Source organism: Pyxicephalus adspersus, chromosome 4 (genome assembly GCF_032062135.1).
Source record: "Pyxicephalus adspersus chromosome 4, UCB_Pads_2.0, whole genome shotgun sequence".
Taxonomy (NCBI): domain Eukaryota; kingdom Metazoa; phylum Chordata; class Amphibia; order Anura; family Pyxicephalidae; genus Pyxicephalus; species Pyxicephalus adspersus.
Genome location: NC_092861.1, coordinates 137,327,062 through 137,339,412, shown reverse-complemented (window position 1 = coordinate 137,339,412; position 12,351 = coordinate 137,327,062).

Sequence of the window (12,351 nt, the reverse complement as noted above, 5' to 3'; positions counted from 1 at the left end):
TGAAGCTGTCTCTGAGCCTAAAATGAGCTAAAAAATTAAAAGAGAAAATAATTGACAGGAAATATTGCAATGGTAAAATATGCGTATTTGCATAGGTTCATATTTATTTAGAATAGGGTGGTGGTAAGGCTACTGGTCCAATTCTAGTGTATGCAAAAACTAGTTTATGCTTAGCATCTTTTCTTGCAGTCCAAAATTTTATGGAGAATTTCATTGTTGGCATCCAAACAATAGACTATAAAATAGCAATAGAGGTATGAAATTGGGTTTACCAAAATCCATTAAAAAAATTGTATGGTAAAATTGATATTGGGATATGTGAGGTATCCCGACATCCCCCAGGACTGCAAGGACCGAATAAACGTCCAGAACTAAAGTTATGTCATTCCAACCTGGCCAATCAAGATGGCCTATAATCCCCAGAAGATGACTTGGTGAAGATGGTGGTGCCTGCAATTAGGCAAGAACAGGTGAGTTTAATTAAAAAATTGCAATTAGGCAGGTGTTTATTTTATTGCATAAGGGATCACCCAATTTCTTACTTTCCCAATTTATGGCTTCAGAAACAAATTTTACAAAAAAATGCCAGCTTTCCTAAGGTTGCATGGCCGAAAATACAGAGTAATAAATTAAAATGTAATAAATTAAAAATGTTGCAAAAGGAAGGCATTATGCAATGGCTAAGGTATTTTACAATGGCTAAATCAGAACTAACCATATTCCCATTAAAATGCTGTGACAGGTAAATAATGTAGCTATCCATGGATATACGCTCCCTTGATAGAGAGATAGATAGATAGATAGATAGATAGATAGATAGATAGATAGATAGATAAATGGATAATTATCATCCAGCTTTTATATAGCACCGACATATGACGCAGCACTGTACAAAGTCCATAGTATATTTTATTTGATATAGTTGACCCTTAAAAACTATTTGTGGTTTTGACAGATTTGTCCCTCTACCTAAAAGCAAAATTGTTCTGTTTAGCAATTAAAGAACACCTATAATATATGTAACACGTCTGTATGTTTAGAGTTTATGTAACCGAAAATAAATTTCTTATAAACCATGAGCAGAGTGTGCACTCATTATTACATGTATATCCAGGTATAGTTTTATACTATGTGTTCTTGAAAGGTCTGGCATATAAAAATCCCCAAAAGAAAAGAGTGCCTTTTCTTCTTCCTGAAATATCAGGTTGCATATAAAACTCATCAAGTGAGCCGAGTATTAGCCTTGATCAATGGCAGGAAACCAAGGGATCAAATGGTAATAAATCAGAAACAGATTTGTCCACTTGTGTGCAGATATATCACTAAATAGAAAAATAGGGCAAATTATTTCACATGTTTTAGATGGACTGGGATTTGGAAAAAAACATTTATTGCTAAGGCCTCCTTCCGCCTTAAAGGAACATTATATACCTATATCAAATGTATTACATAGGTAATATAAAAGTTGTGATCCCTATCTATTTTTTATTGTTTAATAAATCTTTACTCATTACGTATATTATTCCTATTTGTTTAATAGGGGGATAAGGTGACCTTTTTTTCTTTTTGTATAGTCCTGTCACCTATGGGACATATTGGAGGATATTGGTGCGACTCAGACGTATATTCTATGCATACAATTCGGCTATATTAAAAATGTATTGAACTTTTACCTAGGGAGTAGAGTATTGTATGCGTCAGAAATCCATATGTGCAGAGAGTTTGGAGATTTAGTGAAACCCTTTATTTGCTAACTTAAGTTATTAAGGATGCAGTCTTTTCATTCCTTCCACAATATAAAACCTGAAGATAATGTAAAGGCTGATTTTTTTAAAAACTAACATCTCTGGGGCCTTTATGTATTATGGTAGAAATTGAGACAGAAAAAGATTGCTGCTATATTCACTTTCAATTCAGAGATTTGCCTCAATACTTCTCTTGCCAGTAGATGTCCTCAGCGTGATGGATGGTATCAATCAACAAACTTCCTCTGAGCCCAGGTCATCCATCTAGGTGATCCACCCCAGCCTGTTACTGGATAGTGAATGTAAATAGCAGAAAAGAGATGAGCCCATCTATCTGCTTTCTCATAGTATCATCTTGCTTCTGTTAGGTTCATGAACGTAGAGGATTCTTGTACCCTTTTTCACTCGAGCTCTGCTGCATAGGGAGTGCTAGACTGCTAGAGCCACAATTATTAATGTCTTTAATATGTAACTAAAGTTTAACTTTACTATCGTTGACAAAACTAACATTTGTTTACTTTTAAAGCCTGTTGGCTGATATATATTTATTGATCAACAGTAATACATTATTTCTTTTTTACCTTTTTGCACTTGTTGTGCACTTTTTTTACGCTTGTTGCTGGAGCTAGTGATGCCTATGTTGTAGAATACACAAATAAAAAATGTTATTTGTCTGTATCCCTACCATGAGAAACCCACACAGCAAACATCCGTGCGGTGTGGTCTTTGCATTAACTTAAAACTTTTTTGCTTCTGTAAAAATAGTCCTTGAAATTAAATTAGAACACGCTGTTAGGCCAATAGGACAGAATTTCCCTTCCTTCCTATTTTCTCATTCCACAATCTATCACCTAATTAGGACCAGTGAGGGATCATCTTCAATGGATTAACCTTCGCTAAATTGTTCACATTCAACATATGCCCTTTTGATTAACTTGAGCCTGGACGGCTGCCTGCGGTCCACCCACCATGTAACTCTACACGCTTAATTAATTTCAGATGAAAAGCAAATAGAATACACTGAGTGCTCCAATTAATAAACATATACAGTCCTGGAGATTTAAGGTTAAATAGTAGTTTAATTCTCATTTGATTGCTGCTAAAGAACGACTGCCAAAAAAGTATAATGTTTTGTGTTTTGAAATATGTAAAGAAAAGTCATTGCAGAAAAAATTTAATGATCTATTACATTAGTAGCGCTCTAGGGACAATAATAAAAAATACCATGTAAAACATACAAGAAGGAAAATAAAAAATAGCTGCAGACATTTTATTTTACTGGGTTTGAAAAGAATAGAAAAGAGAATGTATCAGATGACTTGTTTTGAAGGGTCACTAAATGTAAAACACAATTTGTCCTTTATACCAAAGCTATTTATTACTATATATATATATATATATATATATATATATACACACTTTTTGAGATGATCCCAGATTGGATTTTTTCCCCATTAAACAAATGCACAATGACATGTAAGGAAACAATAATATGAAATGGAAAAAATAACTTTTTTAGCCTATTAACTATTTTGACACAATGTTGATATTAGTTGACATATATTATGTTTGCATTATATTATTGTATTTTATATTATTTTATTGTTGTACCGTATGTATATGATGTAGGTTGGATTGTGGAAGATCTCACCTCTTACAGCCCTGTAAACTTCTATGCTAACAATTGAGTTCAGTTTTGTAGCATTTATTTTTTCATTTTGTCTTTTGTATACCCTTAAGAAAGGGATGAGTGTCCTTAATCGCCTAAGGCCCAGGCTTTTTTTTTTTGTGCATGCATTTTAGGTTTTAGGTCTGAAGATCTTTAAACCCTTGTTACATGATATATTTTCTGAAACACAGAACCTCTACAACACAAAGATGGCAGTCACAAATTTTTATGCTGTGTGATTTTTGTGCAAGTGTTTTCCAACTGTTTTAATTGAAAACAAGCAAATGTATTTTAGTTTATACAGTCACAGTATAATTCCCATTTTAAAACAATAAGACAGTTAGTGACATGACTATGGACTTTGTAAAGCACTAATATGTCAGCACTATACAAAGAGAAGACCAGATTGTATCAAGTATATAGATATCAAATATCTCAAACCCTAAAATTATGTGTGCTTGGAAAATGTGAATAAATGTGTTGTGCAGTCACTATTTACATACATGTGTACACCCTGGGTAAGTGTTTGTATTAATATTTGTATGTGGGGACAGAACAAATTATTGTAATTTTTTATTTGTATTATTTTATTGTATTATTTGTATCCCGTTTATATTGCTGTACAATATAGATTTACTTTGTGTTGTATGTTTGTAAGACTAGTAACTGCATCATTTCCACCTATGGTATGATGGCATTGTTTCTAAATGATGATTTACTATTACTTGTCCTTACAATTCCCACTTCTAAATTCATATTAAAAAACCTTGAATGGTATAAGAAGGAAGCTGACAAGGTATTGGGAGGCGGATTGAGGCATCCGGGGTCTACAAGGGTCCCCCCAGCCCTCCACTCTAGCAGATTGGGCAAAGTTCTTTTTTCTTTCCTGGCCATTGCTTTGGACTCAAACGAGTGATTCTGGGCTCATTTCGTGAAGAAAGGATTGGTAAATAGTCATCCTGAAGACAAGTGCCAGCTCTGGGCTCCCAGGAGGTGCAGCCTGGAATAATACATGAGTAATCATCCAGAGAAAAGTGGGGGTGCACATTGACACTCGGCCCACTTCCACGTTAAAGCTAGAAGCGACCGGTACATTTTTGAGATAGGATGATCCCTGTCGAAATTTAACAGCAGGTCAGGACAAGTAGTGTACAGACCCACAAATAATTTTATAAGAAGCCAACCCAAGAATAAATTGTATGCAATTATTTCCCTTTTTATTGCAGTTTGTGGGGTAAAAACAATTTCATAGAAGCTTGAAGGAAGAAAGATGGTTTCAGCCAATAAACACTGATTTTGGGTTTTGAAGAACATTCTCTGCACATCAGTTGAATCCAATACCGAATCCTTATTCACTATTTACTCTAAATAAGGGACAAAAAAAGTTTTCATCTGCTGTAATGGGGTTTACACTATTCACAGTCAGAAATTAAAAGTACACCAACCCAGTCAGTTCACCAGTGGCTTGAGGGCTAATAAACTCAAATGGTATAAAGTAAAATAAAAAAGTATTGATGTTTTTGCCCACAGCTACCAATCAGAAATTAAAGAGAACAGTGAAACCTGATAGGTTGGTTTTGGCAACAAGTCAATTTTGTCCTTGGTCTCCTTTCACGATTTTAATGAACTTTTATTTCCATTATAACCATCATGAAATCTTTAAATTGTTTTACACAATCAGAAACCTGCGTGGGTCAGATTTTTGCAAATTAAAGTTTATTTGTCTTCTGATAACCTATTAAATAGTGCCACATTTTATAAATATTTGTATTTGTGAGGATCAGCTGAGGATATTAATGAGTAAAGGCCATCCAGAAAGTTACAAATATGCCTTCTAACAAGACCTATAGCTGCATTTGCATTTCGTTTGTTAAGTCCGGGAGTTTACACAGCTATGCAACTAACACAGCCGGGAGGAAACCTAATCTGTTTCTGCGGCAGATTTAGATTACTTGCAGATTATCTCCCCCACCCTGTGATTGGACCCTGAAAGAAGAAGAAGCAGATTGATGAGCTCATCTCTCTACCACTCTGCTTTCTCTTTATAGTAGAAAATTCCAAAATTTGTTTAGCAACTTACCTAACTAGCAACCTGCGCTGTTTCTCCTGTTTCTCTAACCATCTCTGATCTCTGCAGTATGGGTTATAGCAAGTGATTGATACCAAATTCAATTCAGGTACTTACCCTGCTTGCATCATTTCCATCTGGCATGAGCTTTTAACACTGATCCATATTTCTTGAAAACTGTGTGACCAAATGTATGCGATACCATTCTAGTGTTACATCTAAAATTTGTTATAATAACTTTGCTAAAGTCCACTGGAAAACCCCAACTCCTGACATTAGCAGTCTCATGGTTCACCCGTGGCTTTCACTGTGTTCTTCCTCCGGCATTCACCTATCACTCAGTTGTACTAAAGTGGAGGACCCAGTGAGAGCTGCTGGAGATCCAGAAGGCTGAGACTCCTGGCTGTGTTGGTTCCCAGGGGACGTATGCACCATTGTAATAGAGTTCGATGGTGGGGACAATAGAAGAGGTCATTTTTTTTTTACTTGCTTGATTTTAGATATTTTACAGGGTCACCCTAAGGAAACTTTTGTTGAAAGACATATGTAAACTGCCTTTGCCCCCCACCCCAGTTTTTTTTATTGGTCCCTGACATTGAATTCCACTTTATGGACCTAAATGGTCCTACAGCCAGTGCAGTTGGCACAACTGTTACCTGAAATGTGCTGCAGCCAAGCGAGCCATGAAACTAGCATTTCTGGAAGAAGAAGATACCAATGGAAGCCTGGGTATTTCTCATATCATATGCATCCTTTAAAGAAAGCCTGTACTGGTGGAGATACAGTGGCTGACATTGCTGACCTGTTTCTACAAATTTAATTTTCCTTGTCTTTGGCTTCAGTACTTTGGGACACTCACCTGGAACAAGCATGCGGACCAGATGTCCGAATGAAATCATAACTTCTAATCTGCATAAAAACCAAACCGGATCACCATGACAGTCAAGAAACAAACATTTTCAAAAGGAGAGGTCAACAATGGCAACTTCCTTCCTTCCTTTACAAAGAGCTTTTCCTAACTTGCAAAGAAATCGTCCAACTTGGGACTAATTGGCTGATAACATAAAGCATGGGACCTAAAGATACAGATGCTAAAATAAATTCTTCATTTATAAGCATATAATCAAGGGTACAATATGATAATTTTATGTGAATGATGCTGGGCTTTCTAATGAGAAAGCCCAGTACTATCTGGAAGCTTTTGTATTCTTGACTATGCTGGGAGAGGCAAATATTGTCTCTCCCATCTAAAGGTGCTCAGATGACAAATTCACGATCTAGACTATCTAATAAGTGCCAATTTAGTTTGCTGTGGACTGGTCTTGCTTGCATTTTGTGGGCTAATTTATTAATTGCCCTCTACACAAACTTTCAGAATATGAATAACTGATAACTCTTTTCTATATTAATACAAACTTATCTGCCAACATTATACATATATATCCATATAAATATATGGGCTATTTTATCCTTTAACTCCTAATCTAGTCCCTCAACATAAATAATGAATAAATATTAAATAAAAGTATCATTTCAGATAGAATATAAATGTGTCTATGTATACATAAATCACAACAAGAGCATCAAGCCATTCCTTCTTTTTTATAATAAAATAATTAGGGCTTCAGTTACATTAAAACAATGAGTAGTTATTTTATACCCGATGACTTAACATTTCCAGATGTTCTGCAGAGCTCTGTATTTCCATTTTCCAAATACTGTAAAAAATCAATTACATAAAAATATTTTGACTTTTCCAACAATTACACAATTGGCACAGACATATTGTGTAAACCTCAGTCTGAGTGACAAAGAAACAGAAAATTATTAATAACTGACAATCTATCATATACATTCGAGTTGATGGAGAGTTGAATATGGTTGAAGCAGCATTTGGTGATTTAGGATAGCAAAGGAAATTTTTTTTTATCACTCTCAGTCTCCCGTGATTTTTATTTTCCATATTTTTATTTTATATCCTTATTTTAGACATGTGCTATAAATTGAGTTTAATTATGACTAATCCATACATTTTAGTTAAAAATACATAACCTATCCTTGTGTTTTTTTTCCAAGCATTTAGCTGTACCAAATTAATTCCACAAGTGATTTTTTACGAAAACGGAAATGAACAGCTGTTTTGTTGGAAAGTATGTAGCTTTTTCAAAATTCAACACTGTTTTTCTCTGTATTGAAAGGTGTTAGCAACAGTTAGAGCTATAAAGAGCTGTTAATGCTACAGTTATATGGGGTGGTTTACCAAAGAACTCACATATCAGCTATAAAAAATTGCTAAGCCACGTGAAGAAGTGCAATAAAATGACCATGTCCCAGTTGGCATCGGAGGGAATATTTAACATAAATCACCATGCTATGATTGTGGTCTCTGGGCAAGCAGTGAAACAGAGGAACATCAATGATTTAGTTTTTTTATGGTGTACATTTTATTATTTTACCTAAAATGATTTGACCACAGATTTCACCAAGGCAAATAACTTCTATATTAGAACAGTGATGAATAGCCCCATTTAGTAGGGAGCAGCTTATACTGTAGTCAAGTGGTTTTTCGAGTTATTTGCCTTGCTGCTCTTTTTTCAATTAGCATTTGTTATCTTTAGCCTTAGAATATTTACTGTATATTATGAAATTAGTAAATAGTAGCTATACCCCAACCCATGTGTCATGAAATGCACATCCTACCGGGCCATCCGGTGAGACACAATGCGGTTGATATAATAAGTTCTTCACTTAGCAAAGAAAATTAGCTCTCTACAAGGGAATTGTCACTAAGCCAAGTTAATGAACACAATCTCTGCTGACTTTATCCATTCAAATATGTAAAAGCAAACAACAGATATATATATTTTTTTAATTTTCTTGGTGATTGGGTATTCTTTGCAGTAGAATACTAAATTACCAAAAAGCATTCACTAATACATAAATTACCCCCTGCAGATTCATTATTTACTTGAACAGCGGGTAGTAAGTCAACCCCAATAGAAGTCATGGCTTATGAGTGGCAAAGTTGACCATTGCATATTTTATACATAGAAAAGGAGTACATGATATCTACTACAGCAAATATGGAAAAAGTCAAATTGTGTTAGGTACCCAGTGAACAATTTGAAACGTGTACACTATGGTCTCTATATATATTACAGTGAATAAGACATTCCCTCATTGAATTCTTCCAGGTCCATGTGTTTCAAAGGCAGTAATTGATTCTCACAAGGGAATGTTTGAGGGAATGTCAGATTCCCTGATTTATAAATTGAGCCCTATGTATGCACAGCTAAAGATATACAGAAAACACAAAATTAAAGTTTACTGGAATAGCGTAGATTGTTTTTGTTTCCTTATCCTCCTCCCTGTTTCTTTATTTTATTTTGTTCCATACTACTTTCCCACCCTCCCCTTCCTACTCTATGCATATTTTAATTAATATCTTTAATATATATTTTTTTAATTTATTTTAATATATATTATTTGTATTATATTCATTCCATGACAATAATTTCATTCCTTGTACATAAAAAAGTGAGTCAGTATTAAAACATGATATTGTACGCTGATGAAAATGATGATGTTGTATGCCTAATAAGAAATTCCTAAGGTCATGCACATTTTAACATTTCTTTGGGTATTTGTTTACTGTTTTCAGTTTAGTGCGGTTTCAGTCTTGTTGATCTTTTGCAGAAATATGTAAAATTAGCTACAGCATGTTTTCAGTGCGTACATCTTTCTTTCATTAAAGAATAATAATTTGTTTTATTTGTTTATTGGAGAAATGTTTTAGACATGTTCACTAGATATACCTTTTATGCTTTATTCTTTAGAAAAATGTATGAACATGTAAAATGTTTCTGTATATTTTTTAATGTTTAAGCTATTATAAACTTGTGGTTTGCAATGCTTTTTTTTAATGCATTCTTCTTATGTTTGAACTCTTGCTTTTATTATATTTTATATTTTTATATTTTGTACTAAATATTATCCTAATAATAATATCCTATCCTTTGTACTAAATAATAACCTAAATGTTTAATATATTGGGTTTTTATTTTGTGAAAAGGCAATTTGTAAGCTTGTGTTCACTTTACTGGCACACTAAGGGTGCATTTTACTAAAGCCTGGACAGCTGTAAGAAGAAAATGTAGGTTTGCAGAAGATGTTTAAACATAGGGTAAACACGGTAAACTTTAGTAATTGGTGTTAGCTGTAAGGACATTCCCACTTTTAAGAAACACCCACTAAAACACCCTTGATGGCATTCTGCCCTGCCTGTAGGTGTCACTGTTTGGATGTAAGGGTAACAATTCAGATTATCTTCAGACAGCCAATCAGGTAAAAGAAAAGAAAATCATCTCTCATCGACTATGCAAAATGCAAAAAATCTCTAAAATTGCAATTTTTTTGTGACTAGGATGTCTGGCAGGGATAATATAATCCTACAGAAAAAAATTATTATACATTCATTATTTAAATAAATGTTAATAATAAAAATATAAAAAAATGTAAAAAAATATTTTTTATTCAGGCTTTGTCTACAATAATATTAATAGGATACAATTAAAATTGTTTAATAAAAATAAACTGAAAATATATTACAATTTACAATTTTTTTATTATTATTTTTTTTTTTACTGACAATTAATTTGCTGACTTTTTTTCCATGGATATTCCACCCGAGGTTGTGACAGAACAATCTGTGCTTTCACATATTTTGAGAGAGAAATCAAACATCCAACTCCTTGTGTAGTGAAATGTGGGATTAATTTTTAATCTTTTATATTCTTTGTTACAGATTTTTACACATTTTTTACTGTAGGTTCTTCCTGCGTCAATGACTATTCTAATTTATTTAAATTTATAAGAAGCACAGCCTCCTGGGAACATTAACTGCTCCATATGTATTTATTAATCTGGGATATTGATTTTTGCTTGTCTGGAATAACATAGCTGGAGGCAAGCATCTTTTAAGGTTATAATAACTTAAAGTGTCAGTTTTACATACAGTCAAATACCCATTAATATTACAAAACTCAGAAGTGATATATATTAATTTCTTCATTATACAGAAGACTAGGTCTCATAAGGAGACTTCTCTGACTACTGGAATTAACCGCTAGCTAGACAGAATGCTAGAAATGTAATTCACACCTTGTTTTTTCTGGATTGTTCCTTCATCTAAGAAAAGGTTTGCTTTGCCTTGTCTAAACACATGCCAATCTGCTTTTGATTTCTCTTTTTTAAATCGGAGGCAAGAAAATAAAAGCCGGCCTTTGATTGGTTGTAGACAATAACAATTTACTTTTTCCTGCACTTTTAGTTTTGGTTACATTGTTTTTGTAAAGTTTTTCAAGTGAATAATAAAATGAGGCATAAATGCAGAGTTTTCAGAATAAAAGCATAAACCCGCAGTGTAAGTGTTAGTAATCAGCTCCAGTAGACTTAAGTAACTGTACATCTACTAAATATGAACTGAGCAGTGTCTGCTGAGCTAAAATCATGCTTTCATTCTCCTGCAGTTCTGAGTATGTACATTGATATAGGTGAATGTAGCCGTGCTCGGAGGATGATCCCTGGGATTTAGCTTAATGGTGATCTGCTAACAAATAATTAAGCAAGGAGTGAAATCTTAGCACAAGACTTTTTTTATTTGATAATATAAAAAAAAAACTTGCTGATGAAAGTTTTAGAATCCACAATGTTATAAAAAATAAATACAAATAAATTTAAAAAATATATTTACCTATATTTGATAATATATATTATAGGAAATGGTACAATATTGTGAGCCCCTTTGAGGGACAGCTAGTGATAGGTCTATGGATTTTGTACAGTGCTATGTAATATATAGGTGCTATATAAATACTGTAAAAAACTAATAATAAAGGTAGAATTGCAAATAAAATCATTTTTAAATATTTCAATGCTATAGCAGGTATTTATTATTATATTATTATCTGCTGCACCATCTGCAGATAATGACAACAAGCTTTTCTAATAAATAAAGGAATGCACACATGCCATTGGATGATGGGAAATACTTGCATGCAGTCTATGCATGTTTATTACACAAGCATGTTGTTCATAAGCATCAACATTGGATGTGTTATGGGAAGTTTAATTCATTTTTCACCTTAGCTAGCTGTAATTAGCTGGCTCATGGCCAGCTGACATAAAACATTTTGAACCCCCCACAATCCAGCCAGTGTTCATTATTGTGTTCAGCCTGTCTGTGTAATGTACTCCTAAGTCTTCCCCACCAAACATTGATTCTTTAATAAATAACTGTAAATGCCCTAGGCAAGTGTAATGCACATGCATGTAAGAAGTGTACAACATCATACATCATCATAGGTAATATTTAATATTTGTACCATAATAAAAACAATATGTAACATTCCACTGCTGACCTTCTTTTGAAAGTCCCTGCTTCTTGGCTTGTCTCTGGCTTTAACAATTGTTGATCTGGAACAAGAATAGCAAATGAAGTCAGGGCTCCTGACCTAAACTCATACTTACCCCAGAGTTTACAAACAAAGTGAAAGAAGCCCTTTGGCTATAATATCATAAAATTAATTCTGGAACATCTATTAGTTTTCTATCCCTAACGCAAAATATTACCTATTGAGTTTTTTAGGTATGCAAGTTCACCAAAACACATAAAAATCTTTATAAGGATGCAGTTTTCAGGGCATTGTGGGCATCATGGTTAATACATTTTCTTTGCAGTACTGTAATAGAAAGTTTAAATAAAACCTAGGGCATTCTAGCTTGCAGTTTATGGGGTCAATTACTATAGAAATCAATAATTCACTTTGTGTTGATCTTTACCTTAATCCTAAAGAATAAGGTAAACTTCT